The sequence below is a fragment of the Apium graveolens genome, chromosome 1 (assembly GCF_009905375.1).
Source record: "Apium graveolens cultivar Ventura chromosome 1, ASM990537v1, whole genome shotgun sequence".
Classification (NCBI taxonomy): Eukaryota; Viridiplantae; Streptophyta; class Magnoliopsida; order Apiales; family Apiaceae; genus Apium; species Apium graveolens.
In genome coordinates, this window is record NC_133647.1 from 48,011,781 (window position 1) to 48,026,766 (window position 14,986).

A 14,986-nucleotide genomic window follows, 5' to 3' on the forward strand; every position below is an offset into this window, starting at 1 on the left:
CACAGATAGATAGTCATTCGGCAATACCTCCCCTTCTGGAAGGGTTGTTCTTCTCAGCTTACATGAAATGAAAAGAAGAGAAAAGAACGAACTGAAGAGAATTGTATATATGAAAAAAATATACTGCCACAAAATATCTGGCTTGGAACCTACCTCTGAACTATAGAGGTTTGTCATAGGAGAACAAAACATATACGTATTTATATCAGCATCAAGCATTATAGCCTCGTATTTCCCATGCCTAAATATTTTTGCTATCCCGTCCATCATTCTATGGACCCACACTCTTCCTCGAGCTTATACATAATCACCTTTGAAACTCCCTTGATATCGAAAATCGAATCTGGGATCTCATTCTAGACATCATCGTTAATAGAATTCTATGCTTGCACCGCAACCTTCCTCATATAATAATACGACTCTCTATTGATAAGAAAGAATAATTATTCACTAGGTAGATACTCTACTTAATTAGTCTATCAATGATAACTTATACACTACCACGACCCGATTAGGGGTACTCGATCTCAACACCCATTCCAATACAACTCTCATGGTTGTAATCAGCTCACTACTCGCAGAATCATTGCTGCCTTACTATGGTCCACCACTGACCCACTGTAGTCATTCATTTTCCATGAAGTCTTAATAGCTAACCATACGGAGTCCATACATGTCGTATCAAATCCTTCTAAGGAGGTAACATAACCACCAATCACAATTCATGAAGAACACTCCAAACTCTGACGTACTTTCATGACATGAAGCAGATAAAAGTGCAGAAGAGTTTTAATCAAAGCAACGATAGCAGGTTAATACCATTCGTAATCATATGCCTTCAATAGAAGACTTAACTCAAAGGTTTGTTTAGAGGACCTCCTAAGATAGATAGCCCGTTCATGGCGATTACGCGAATTAAACCTTTACCAACTACTATTACGGTCGGGTATTGCACAGTCATCAGAAGGAATGTCAATCTTCCAAACCATAATACAACCTTCACAGCTTTAACCATCATCACTGTATTCCTCTCGCACGAGCGCCTATAATTATCCTCTTACCTTTAAAGTGTCGGCCACCTCTTTAGCCTTTCCTGATAGTAAAATTTCCTTACAGTCAATGTCACATTAACCACCTCCAATAAATTTCTACCTTATTTCAATCACAGCTTATGTGAAAATGCTTTCCTTAAAATCTGATGAGTAAAAAAAAATCACCATTTTTCCATAAGTTATTGCCTCAGTCTTTAGAGGTTAATCACTGTCAAGACTGACTCTCGATCATACTTAGAACATCTTCTATCTTAAGTCCTAATTGCCCTGAACAATTTCGACCATTACTGGTTCGATCCATACCTTCTCGTGGTTTAACACGTGCCTCACTTGGCATCAATATAATTACGTCATATTTCCTTTATTAACATTTTTATTCTTGAGAATTTCGAATATTTCCTTTCTCCATGTAAAACCTCTAAGGTTATCCTTCAATCGTTCCTCCTGTATTCCCTATATACAGGGCATATCAAAATACCATTTACTGATACTAGAACCATTGTCTATTTACTTCTGAAAAATTTCTCCACTGATCCTTAAAGGTTATTATTACCTTAATCCTTTCCAATTCATACTGTCAAAACTCATACTATCCCTATTAAGGGTGAAATGCCAACCTTTATGCATTCCCCTAGGATTCGTTTTAAGTTACCGATGTTCTATCCTTAATTCCACCTTTAAAAAGGTACAAGCATCCTTCCATGGATAAATAAAGTCATACATCCCTGATAAGGGTATCTTATTCAATCATTTCCACCTCGATAGTCTATACCGAATTTCATAATAGCATCCTTATTCAAGTTAAGGTCAATCCACATGGCCTTCAAAAGATAAAAATGGTTATCCGCTTTTCTTTCCTGATTTGGTAATGATCACATGGATGATCTGGAAGATATTGGTCGTGTTCAACGTGAACTTCTTCTTAATAAATCTTTATTTACTTTTATTGTTTATCTCAACAGTCATCTCAATGTTGGGATATCTCTCATACCTGGCATCTCCCTTTCTGGGTATCGAGCCACCGGTCTTACATTTCACATTATTGAAGGTCACTTCCTTCATCCAATTTTTCCTAATTTCTTACTTCCTTATCCCCTTAGTCTATCCGCGTCTCATTATTTATCCTTCGAATTATCTCAAGGTTTCCTCGAATCCTCCCAACTTACAGGGGATAAACTATATGTATCTCTTATGCCCTCAACCATCAATTTTAACTTATGGTGAATCACCCTCATCCTGACGAATGCATACTTTTCTATTTCTATTGCTACGAGTCGTTAAGGTTTCCTCATACCCAACTCCCTTATCATACCTCAAACTCTATTGCCGTTATATTTCTTTCCACTTCAATTTCTTTTTATTTTCCTTTCTCTTATCATTATTTCATGAACCAACACAACATAAGCATTGATTTCAAACATCCCGTCATTCTGGATTCGTGTCCTCAGAACGAATCTTGATAACTTTTACAACTTAGATTCATAATTTATCATACTCGTATGCCTTTGTTCTGGCTCTAAAGCTTTTACACTATCTCCTTATCTTTGGGAATTACTTTCCCGAAAACAATTGACTGAACTTAAATCAGTTTATTATAATCTCTTGCTCCGTGCCTTCCTTGGCCTTTTACCGACGGGTGGTCTCTCTCTTAGGAGGGTAAGTGATAAAAACAGTCTTTTGTGATTCGTCAATCATTTAGAATCTCAAATGATTCCTATATTTCCTTTAGCCAGGCTCTTGCCTCGACTGGGTCAGCTTGTTCCTTGGAACTCTGAGAGCTTAGCGATTTAAAGGTCCTGAAAGAATTTCTCACCGCACTGTCTCCTCAGGGTGGTGGTTGGGGATAATAGTCTAATTTCTTTTTAGACAGGTCCATGAATTGCCGTATAGGAGTACCGTCTCGGGTCTCCTTTCCTTACTCGACTTTCTGTTTCCTTAGTATGAAATGTTTCATCCTACTCCCCATAATTGGGGTCATCTTTTAATTTAAAATCCTTATTTTCCACTCCATTATGTCATGGGTTCCTTCTATCTTGATGGCGACCTCCCTGACTATCACGTTCAGGGTTTGCTCTAAATCTTATTCCTCAAACTATAGCTCTCATCTAAGTTCTCATCCTTACGCTCTTGAACTTTCGGAACCCAAATTCTATAGGAATACCTCATTATTCCCTTATCATCTTTCTCGATATTAATCTTTTATCTAATTGTTGGCTCCCTGCCTTCATTCATAACTTTTTCTGGCACAATATGATCTTTTCCAATAATTCGGGCTGTATTGCAATCTCAAACAGCTTTTCGGTACCGGCTCCGGTTACCTTCACTTCTATTTCCATTTTCTCAAAATCTCTTATAAACTCTCCAAAAGACATTATCATCTTGAGTCTCTCCTTTTTACTAAGGGCATCAGCCACCATATTGGCTTTCCCCGAATGATAAAGAATCTCCCAATCATTATTATTGATTAGCTCTAACTGCCTCCTCTGGCATATGTTGAGCTCTTTCTACGTGAAAATGTACTAGAGCACTTATGGCTTAGGTAATTCTTGCACTTCTCTCCATACAAGTAGTGCCTCCAATCCTTAGGGTAAAACTATTGCCACGAGCCTAAGCTCATGAGCGGGGATATCGAATTTCATATTACCTTAATTGTCTTGACATGTACGCGATTACCTTACCGTGCTGCATAAGCACGCACCCTAAGCCCTTGTGCGAAGCGTCACTATACTTCACAAAATCTCTTTTTCCATCCGGCAATGCCAGCATAAGGGCCATCACCAACCTCTGCTTCAGTTCTTGAAAGCTGTTCTCACATTTCTCTGTCCATTCGAACTTCTCAGTCTTACGAGTAAGCCGCGTTAAAGGGGCTACTATCTTTACAACTTGAACGAACCTCCGGTAGTGACCGGCCAATCCTACCTCTGGTAGTCGACCAAACCATGGTCATCAATTCATCAGTGGTCCTTTATCCAATCCTGTCAGGATCCTCCATGGGATCCTCCTCAACAACTATCCCTTCTAGGACAACATCCTCAACCGCTAAATCCTCAATATCAACATCATCCGGTCCTGCATTAGGACACTCTATCGGATCCACAATCCGATCTCCAATTAGTAATAAAATATCATCGCGATGTTGCTCCTCAACCTCAGGGTTCGGAGTCCCGCTACCATATACGATAACGAACTACGCTCCTATCACGATATTTATAAGGGTTCCCATAAGGGTTTTAACTGTCAGTACTACGTTAGGTAGCCCGACTATGAACTTGGCAAGAGTTCTTATTATCTTAGTGAACTTATTATCTTAACGTCCCATCATCTCTGAGGTTTATAACGCTTAGCTCTGATACCATTTCTGTAACACCCCCAGATTCGGGGTCGGGGATCCGGGTTGTCACGAGATCCATTTCCCTTAATAACACCCAATCTTAATACACAATCAACTACTCTGTACTGTGACCCCACAATAAACACACACCACACGTTATAGTCTCAGAGATGAACATCCACAAATAATCACAAGTCGTTTTATTCCACAATTATAAGTCAATACACCTTAACGGTTTAACCATTTAGAGTCCTAATGTTCGCTTTCACGCTTAACGGTTTACTTAAGTCGCTCGAGTACTCTCGGCTCCACCATTTTTAATAAATTAACCATTAAGGGTTTTATGGCGATTCTTTCGCGAGTACCTTACCAACTACCTAATCCACCTTAAATAATTGTTTCATACTCCAATTAGTCCTTTGAGGTCTTTAACCAAGGTTTCAAAGTAAGGCGAGGGGAAATGTTTCGTTCGCGAAACGCCGTTACTTAAAACGGTCGTTTTTCCTAAACCGTACATCGGAATCAAACGAACTACATATCAAAACGAAGCTCGTAACATGAGCTATCTAAACATGGAAGTGGTCATAATCTAGCAGGGGGTTCTCGGGTCCTAATGTTATGCACAAAAACAGTCCAAAGAAAATCGGACATTACGACGGCTATGTTTACGCGATTTCCCAAAATTTTACCAACCAATTCAACCACCAATCAATCCCAATTCACAACCCAATCAAAACTCCATCCATACTTTATCATAACAGCCCCAACAACTCAACATTAACAATTTATACTATTCTTTATCATGAATTTAAACTACACTTAAGTTCATTAATCAACAACCAAGATTTACAACTCCAAAAACAACCCAAAACCAACTAATCTCTACATACACAACCATCAAGCCTCTCATGAACTATATTACTCATATTAAGCTCTTAACATTCAATAACAAATCTTGGTTAAGAGATTATACCTTCCTTGAAGCTTTTAATCCATGAAAGATCCTTGGAATGTCCATGGAAGCCTTAATATATGCTTAAGCTACTTTGACCTTGCAAATAAAATCAAGAATCACAAATTTGTTCTTGAAAGTTACTATTCACCCTAAACTAAAATGATTTGTTTGAGATAGAAAACCTTTGATTCAAGCACTCAAACTACTTGCTCTTCTTAGTTATGAAATATAGGATCCAAAGAAACAAACCTTATAATTTTCCATGGAGTATAGCTTGTGTTTTGAATTTCTAATTCACCATTTTGGTGAAAAATTCGAAATGAAGAAGATGAAAAGGGGGGAGAGAGAAGCTTGCTTTGTTTTCTTGATCTTTGTGCATAAAAAGCTTGGTTGATATCCTTTTGTTTTGTTAATTACCTTTTAACCATGGTAAAATTTGTGTGGCTTGAAATCAACCAACAATACCTTCCCTTTGGTCATGCTTATGTCATCCTCCTATGTCATCTTCCCACACTTGTCATCTTCTTGTTGGTGTGGTGACATCATCATCACTAACCTCTTTGATTAGCTCTCAATTACTTGGCTAATGACCGCTGATCTGTTATACGGTTCACTTAACTTTCGTTCTCATTTATCGTTTGAGGGATCATACCCGGGATCTTATTACTTGGATTCCCTTAACCTTTCTCAATACATTATATTCCTTTTATGATCCTCTCTTATAATCCTTGAATTTAAATCTTTTTTATCCTGTTACCTTATACTCAATTCTTTCAGTATCTAGTGGATTTCCGGGAAAAATCAAAGTGTTCGGAATTGGATTCTGACGATCTTTACATACACTTATATACCACATAGAGTACTAATAATATCTCAGAATATCCATATCAGAACCCCTACATAGTGTGGCATGAAAAGTTTTCTCATTCAGCAAAAACACTATTCATAAGGGTTTCAAAAATTTCCAAAAATTGGGGTTATTACATTCATTCTCCTCATAATACTTCTTGAATTCTTCATTGTTGAATTGTGTTCCATTGTCAGTGACTAGGATGCGGGGAATTCCATACCGGCACATAATATTTTCCCACAGGAATTATGCAACTTCTTTAGTTGTGATTTTGGCCAAAGGCTTGGCTTCAATCCACTTAGTAAAATAATCAATGGCTATAATCAGGAACTTCCTTTGTGTCGTGGCCATGGGGAAAGGTCCCAGTATATCCATTCCCCACATAGCAAAGGGGATGGGCGAGTTGATGGAGGTCAGCATCTCGGGGGGTTGTCTAACGACTGATGCATGCTTCTAACAACGGTCACACTTCTTCACATATTCTTTGGCATCAGCCATCATTTCTGGCCAATAGAAGCCTAAACGGGTTATCTTATGAGCTAAGGCCCTTCCCCCAAGTGTTGCCCACAAATACCTTCATGTACTTCTTCAGGAGCGAAGCGTGCCTCATCGGGCCTGAGACACCTTAAGTAAGGAAACACGAAAGATCTTTTATACAGAATCTCATTTATCAAAGAGTACCTTAGTGCTCGAACAGCTAACTTCCGTGCTTCAGTAGGATCGTTTGGTAACCAACCAGTTTGAATGTGGGCCTTAATGGGATCTATCCATGACGTCCCCAGGCCTATAGGAGCTACAAGCTTAACATCGATGCTCCATGTCTTCAAAACGCGGAAGTATACACTTCCTAAACTTTCTTCTATCTCAGATGAAGCAAACTTTGATAGTGCATCTGCCTTAGCATTTTTCTCCCTTGGAATGTGCTCAACATGGCATTCATCGAATTGGGTCATCACAGCCCTTACCAGGCGGACATACTTAGCCATCGTATCATCCCTTGCGTCAAACTCTCCCTTTACCTGGGATACGATCAGCTTCGAGTCTCCACGGACTTTTAAGTTCTTGACACTAAGTGTTCCTGCTAGGCCGAGGCCAGCTATCGGAGCTTCATATTCTGCCTCATTGTTTGTGGTTGGGAAGTCTAACTTCATGGCATACTCAATTAAGAACCCATCAGGGCTTTATAAAACAAAACCTGCTCCACTAAAATTTGTTTTTGATGCTCCATCAAAATAGAGAACCCAATATTCTTTCTCCTTATCATCCTTTTCTTTGTCCCCCTTATCAACTTCCTTGTCTTGAGGTATGGTATCTTCCTGCCCCCCGACTTCTTGGTTGGGTATGGTACATTCCACCACGAAGTCAGCTAACGCCTGGGTTTTTATTATCGTTCGTGGCTTATACTTGATGTCGGATTCTCCCAGCTCTATTGCCCACTTGATCAACCTCCCACTAGCCTTGAGACTATGAATGATATTTCTCAGAGGTTGATTTGTTAGCACCTCAATTTGATGAGCCTGAAAGTAAGAACGTAACATTCTTGAATCCATTACCAAGGCTAGAGCAAATTTCTCAATAGTTGAATAATTCAACTCAGCGCCATGCAGAATTTTGCTGACATAGTATACGGGTTTCTAAATTTTTAGTTCCTCTTTAACCAATACAACACTCAAGGCACTTTCTGAAACGGCTAAGTACAAGTATAAAACCTCATTCAAAACTGGCTTGGCCAACAACGGGGCATGGGCCACATATTTCTTTAATTCCTCAAATGCCTTCTTCTTTTCCTCACTCCATACAAAGTCCTTAATATTTTTTAGTGACTTGAAGAACGAAAAGCACTTGTCTCATGACTTGGAGATGAATCGTCCCAGCACAGCAACCCTTCCCGTGAGCTTCTGAACATCCTTGACATTTTTTGGTGGCTCCATGTCCAGGATTGCCTTTATCTTATCAGGGTTGGCCTCGATCCCTCTCTTGGAGACCATCAACCCCAAAAAATTTCCAGATCCTACTCCGAAAGCACACTTCGTAGGATTTAACATCATTTTATGGTACCTCAGGACCTCGAAAGCTTCCCTCAAATGGGTTATATGATCAGTCTTTACTAGACTCTTGACTAAGATGTCATCAACATAGACTTCCATAGTCTTGCCAATAAGATCCTTAAAAATTTTATTTACCAACCTTTGATAGGTGGCTCCTACATTCTTAAGACCAAATGCCATAACCAGATAACAATAAACACCAAAGTCAGTGATAAATGATATATTTGGAATGTCATCCTTGTGCATTTTAATCTGATTGTATCCACTAAATCCATCCATGAAGCTTAGCATCTCATGCCCAGCAGTGGCATCTATCAAAGTATCAATCCTTGGCAACGGAAAACAGTCTTTAGGGCATGCATCATTCAGATCAGTGAAGTCTATACACATCCTTCATTTTCCATTGGCCTTCTTCACCATTACAGGGTTTGCTAACCATTCAGGAAACTGTATCTCCTCAATGAAACCAGCTTCTAAGAGCTTCTCAACCTCCTATTTTATAGCTTCTTGTCTTTCCGGGGCAAAGTTTCTTTTCTTTTGCTTCACCGTCTTCCGATTTGGGTCCACATTCAACTTATAGGTAATCAGTTCTGAGTCTATGCCTGGCATATCTGCTGCTGACCATGCAAATACATCACTATTTTCTTGCAAAAATCTCACCGACTTCCCTCTAAGGGGCTCCTCGAGTGTGGCTCCAATGAAAGTCACCCTCTCAGGATTCTCGGGGGCTAAAGAAATCGAAGCCAAGTCTTGTGCTGGCTTTCCGCTTTTCTCATCATTCTTTCGGATATCCATATCTTCAATAGGAAGAACCTGCCCCCCAACTCCATATGCCCTTAAAGAGGCTACATAACAGCTTCTAGCCATTTTTTGATCTCCTCTTTCTTCTCCAATCCAATTCCGGGTGGGAAACTTCATAACTAAATGGTAGGAAGAAGGGACTTCCTTGAAGGCATGTATCCATGTTCTCCCCATGACAGCATTATAAGTTGAAATAATCTTTACCACCATAAAGTCCAACATCTGCGTTGCTTGCCTTGGTTCCTGGCCTATGGTGGTTGGCAACTTGATTATCCCTTCCACGGGACACTCTACTCCCGCAAATCTATATATCGGCATGTCGGTTGGGGTCAATTAGGAGTCATTATATCCCATCCTTAGAAAGGCGTCATGGAGCAAGATATCCACTGAAGCACCATTATCCACAAGGACCCTCTTGACCAGGCTATTTCCTATTATCGGTGTTATGACCAGCGGGTCGTCATGAGGGAATTTCATACCCTTTAGGTCAGAATCATCAAAAGCCAATGTTACTTCTGTCCTGGCCCTCTTCGGGGCTTATCCAACAATATGCATAACCTCTCTAGTGTATGCTTTTCTGGAGTTTCTGGATAATCCAGCAGTAGTTGGTCCTCCAAAGATTGTGTTTATCATAGGCCCTCGAGGTCGCGGCCCTCCAAATATTGCATTTATAACCGGTCCTCTAGGTTGGGGAATCCGCCCCTGATCGTCTTGGTCCCTCCTACGATCTTCAAAGTTCTTCCGTCCATTATTATTCTTATCCCCTCCTTCTCTAGTATATGCTTTTCTGGAGTTCCTGAATAATCCAGCAGCAGTTGGTCCTCCAAAGATTGTGTTTATCATAGGCCCTCGAGGTCGCGGCCCTCCAAATATTGTGTTTATAATCGGTCCTCTAGGCTGGGGATTCTGCCCCTGATCGTCTTGGTCCCTCCTACGATATTCAAAGTTTTTCCTTCCATTGTTATTCCTATCCCCTCCTTCTCCAGTGTATTTGTTCAATCTTCCTTTTCGAATGAGGAACTCAATTTCATCTTTCAGCTATCTATACTCATCGGTGTCATGACCAACATCTTTGTGAAATCTACAATACTTGCTCTTATCTAGCTTGGCAGGATCAGCCTTCAAGGGCTTAGGCCAACGAATATCTCAATCTTTCTCGATCTCCATCAAGATCTGGCTTCTAGGAGCATTCAGCTTAGCGTATTCAGTGAACTTTTGCCCAGGTCCTCCCTTCTTGGGGGCTGAATCAGGGTTTTGCTCGGTTCTAGGATACTTGTCCTTAGCGATATACTCCAGATCAGTCTTCCACTTCTTGCCTCCAGTGGGCTCATTACTCACTACGGTCTTCCTCATGCTCTCTTCCACCTTGATGTACTTCCCTGCCCTATCCTGGAGCTACAATATGCTTTCAGGGGGGCGTTTGGCTAAGGACATCTTGAAAAACTCATCCCTGGTTCCTTGTTGCAGTGCTATCATGGCTACCTTATCAGCAAGGTCTGGTACTTTTAAAGCCTCCTTTGTGAAATGATTCAGGTAGTCTCTCAAGGATTCATTTGTTCCCTACACAATGCTCATAAGAGCTGCTGAACTTTTTTCATGTACTCTCCCGCTGATGAATTGCTTAATAAAAGCCTGACTTAATTCTCTGAACGACCCAATAGAGTTCGGGGGCAAACGACTATACCACCTTTGAGCCATACCCGACAGGGTTTGAGGAAAGGCCTGACACTTAATAACATCATTCACGGGCTGCAACAGCAGTGCATTAGAGAATATCCTAACATGATTAGCGGGATCTCCCGTGCCATCATAAGCTTTAATAGTTGGCATCTTGAACTTCCTTGAGATATGGGCATTCATTATTTCTTCAGTGAAGGGCGGAGTAGGATCATCAGGATCTCCAAGGGGAAGAAGATTGCTTGGATCAGCCCTTGGGACAACAGCCCTTCTCTGTACTGGACCATCCAAGTCTATGATAGGAGGAGGATTTCTCCCCCTAGGAGGTACTGGGGGTCTGGTGGACTGGTGCGCCTCCAAGTCGCGCCTCAGACTTTGAATCTCAGCCTCATGAGCCCTGATCCTTTCCTGCACTTCTTGGGGATTCATCCCTTGGGTGCTCTTAGGACGTTGGCTACCATCAGCCATCGGCTCTTTGCCAGCACGTCTCCTTCTTGGGGGTACTTCATCATCCGAAGATTCAGAGTCTCTCTCAGTGTAAGGACCAGAAAATTCCTGATCCTCAGGGATAGGAGCCAAACCTCGTATGGAGGGGGGAGATCGCCCCCGTGCTTCACTCTGTCCAGCATGTCCACTTCCTCCAACCTCGGGGTAAAGGGGCATCCCATAAGGGGGGTTAGTAGTCACAATAGTTGAATACTCGTACCCAATGGGTCGAGAATTCACAGGTGCATGTAGTTGTTGAACTTGGGGATTCATACCTTGAGTAGCCAAGGGAATCGTCCCTTGTGGCTGAGGTTCAGTTGCCCCTATCTGGGCTTCTCCTTATGTGGCTGCATAAGTCGAATGAGGAGGTACCTCCACAGTTGACAAAATCACTTGGGTTGTCTCCGTTGGTGTTCCTCCTTCAAGGGCTCTAACTGTTCTCCGTGTTTTCGCCATGGTTGTTGTTGTGCTTTCCCACAGACGGTGCCAAATGTTATAGATTAAAAACTAAGATATATATTTGCTGTATTTATTACTAAGGAATGTGAGCTTCGAGGCTCGATTTGACTACTCTTGTGTTTCGTGACTCAATCTACCTTAACAAGATGCCTACGTACCTTGCTGTATGCCAAGGATCAAGTCAAAAAATGGAGTTCTGATTTGTGGGGTGAGGCCCCTTATATAGATGTTGGTGGTCCTTGAATTGGACTTGGTATAGGAGACTTGGTAGCCAAGTCTCAAAATTAGAATGGACTTTAGAGTCCTAAATAGTAGGACACTGATTCCTTATCCTTCTAGGTCCCTTAGAGGCTAATCTGCAAGGATTTATGTCCTTATTGGGACTCTTCTCAATAGCTGATTTTTCCCTTATTAATTAATTACGAAATTAATTAATATTCAGGGTTTTTGGGCCTTCTTTGTTCCATCAGGCCTGATCTGGTCCATCAGGCCTGATCAGTGTGTTACCCTTTTTAGTCTGAATGCCATACATCTTCTTATTGGGCCTAGCAGCGCAAATATAATATTTAATTTACACAATTAGGATTTATTAATCCCTATCAGAAACAGTAGCTCTTGTCTTAGGACAAACACAATCTGCTAAGTGTAAGTCAAATCTGTGACAAAGGTTATCATATGGATTTCTTTGAAGAACATTGTGAAGTGGTAAGCAATTCTACAGGAAAAGTGGTTCCAAAAGGTTACAGATATGGTAACATTTATGAAGCCGGTCTTTCAACAAGTTCTGATGGTTCTGCAATCTGTCTGTTGAGTAGAGCATCAATTGAAGAAAGCTGGAATTGGCACAAAAGACTCTCTCATTTAAATTTCAACAACATAAATGAGCTTGTAAAGAAAGATCTTGTGAGAGGACTGCCAAAATTAGTATTTGCTACTGATGGCCTTTGTGATTCATGTCAAAAGGCAAAACAAAGAAAATCTTCTTTCAAGAGCAAAACTGAATCTTCAATTCTTGAGCCTTATCACCTACTGCATGTTGATCTATTTGGTCCAGTCAATGTCATGTCTATTGCAAAGAAGAAATATGCTATGGTTATAGTGGATGAGTTCACAAGGTACACTTGGGTGTATTTCTTGCACAAGAAGAATGAAACTGCATCTACTCTAACTGATCATGCCAGACAGCTGGATAAGTTGGTCAAAGATTCTGTTAAAATTATAAGAAATGATAATGGCACTGAGTTCAAGAATTCAATTATGGAAGAGTTTTGCAAAGAGCATGGAATCAAACAGGAATTTACTGCACCTGGAACTCCACAGCAAAATGGAGTTGTAGAAAGAAAGAACAGGATTCTCATTAAAGCTGCATGAACAATGCTTGATAAAGCAAAGCTACCAACCTACTTTTGGGCTGAAGTTGTGCAGACTGCTTGTTTTACACAGAATGCTATACTCATAAACAAGCAGGGAAAAACACCATATGAGATGGTGAAGAAAAAGAAGCTAAATCTGAAATACTTTCATGTATTTGGATGTAAGTGTTTTGTTCTTAAGACTCATCCAGAACAGCTGTCAAAATTTGATCTAAAAGCTGATGAAGGAATTTTTGATGGATATCCACTTTCCACAAAAGCCTTCAGAGTCTACAATTTAAGAACAAGGGTTGACATGGAATCTATCAATGTATCTTTTGATGATAAGAAGATTACTGGACTTGAAGATTTCAATGATCATGATCAACTAAGATTTGAAAATGAAGATTTAAATTCTGATTCTGTAAATTTCGATGACTTAAACTCTAATCCTGTAAGTTCTGACGGGTTAAGTTCTGATGTCATTGAAACTGTGGTAACAACTCCAAAGGAAAATGCACATGTCCAGGGGGAGCAAGCTGAAGATCCTACCACAACTCAAGACTCTCAAAAAGCATCAGAACCTGTCACGGGCTCTTCAAGTTCTGATTCATCAAGTTCTGATGAGCCAAATTCTGATAATTCTGGAAACTATGATTCTTCAAATCATGAAGGATCTAACTCAAATTCTGAAGTCTCGGAGAGCATAACTACAGGGGGACCATCAGAAAATGCTGATGGAGATAGCATGGATCATGGGGGAGGATCCAGTTCTAGAACTCAACTTCTATCTGCAAGGAAGTGGACCAAATCACATACACCTTACTTAATAATTGGAGATCCTGAAGCAGGTGTCAAAACTAGAACTACAACATCAAATGAATGTCTCTATCATTCTTTTCTATCTCAGACTGAACCAAAGAAAGTGGAAGAACCTTTTCAAGATGCTGATTGGGTACAAGCAATGCAGGAAGAGTTAAATGAATTTGAAAGAAATAAAGTCTGGACCCTAGTACCAGGACCAAAGAACAGATCAGTTGTTGGCACAAAGTGGGTGTTCAGAAACAAAACTGACAGTGATGGCATAACTACAAGGAACAAAGCAAGACTGGTTGCTAAAGGCTACTCTCAACAGGAGGGTATTGATTATGATGAAACATTTACACCAGTTGCTAGATTGGAAGCCATAAGAATCTTTTTGGCTTATGCTGCTCACAAAAAGTTTAAAGTCTTTCAAATGGATGTGAAAAGTGCTTTTCTCAATGGAGAATTGGAAGAAGAGGTTTATGTGGAACAACCTCCAGGCTTTGTAGATTCAAAATTTCCAAATCATGTCTACAGGTTTGACAAAGCACTTTGTGGCCTTAAGCAAGCTCCAAGAGCATGGTATGAGACTTTAGCTCAATTCCTTCTGGAAAGTGGATTTCACAGAGGTACAATTGATAAAACACTATTCTACCTCAACCATGGAAATGACTTACTTTTGGTACAGATATATGTTGATGATATCATATTTGGTTCTACAAATGCCAACCTCTGTGAAAGGTTTGCAAAGCTAATGCATTCAAGATATCAAATGAGTGTGATGGGAGAACTTAGTTATTTTCTGGGACTTCAAGTCAAGCAAAATGAAGAAGGTACTTTTATCTGTCAATCCAAGTACACCAGAAATTTACTCAAGAAATTTGGAATGCAAGATAGTTCAACTGCATCCACTCCCATGGCCACTACAACCAAGTTAGATAAAGATACTAGTTCATTAGTAGATATTACTAACTACAGAGGTATGATTGGCTCTTTACTCTATTTAACTACATGTAGACCTGATATCATGTATGCTACCTGTCCTTGTGCAAGATTTCAGGCTGATCCAAGAGAACCTCATCTAATAGTTGTGAAAAGAATTTTCAAGTACCTCAAGGGTACAGATGATCTAGGATTGTGGTATCCTAGAGAATCATGTTTTAAGGTAATA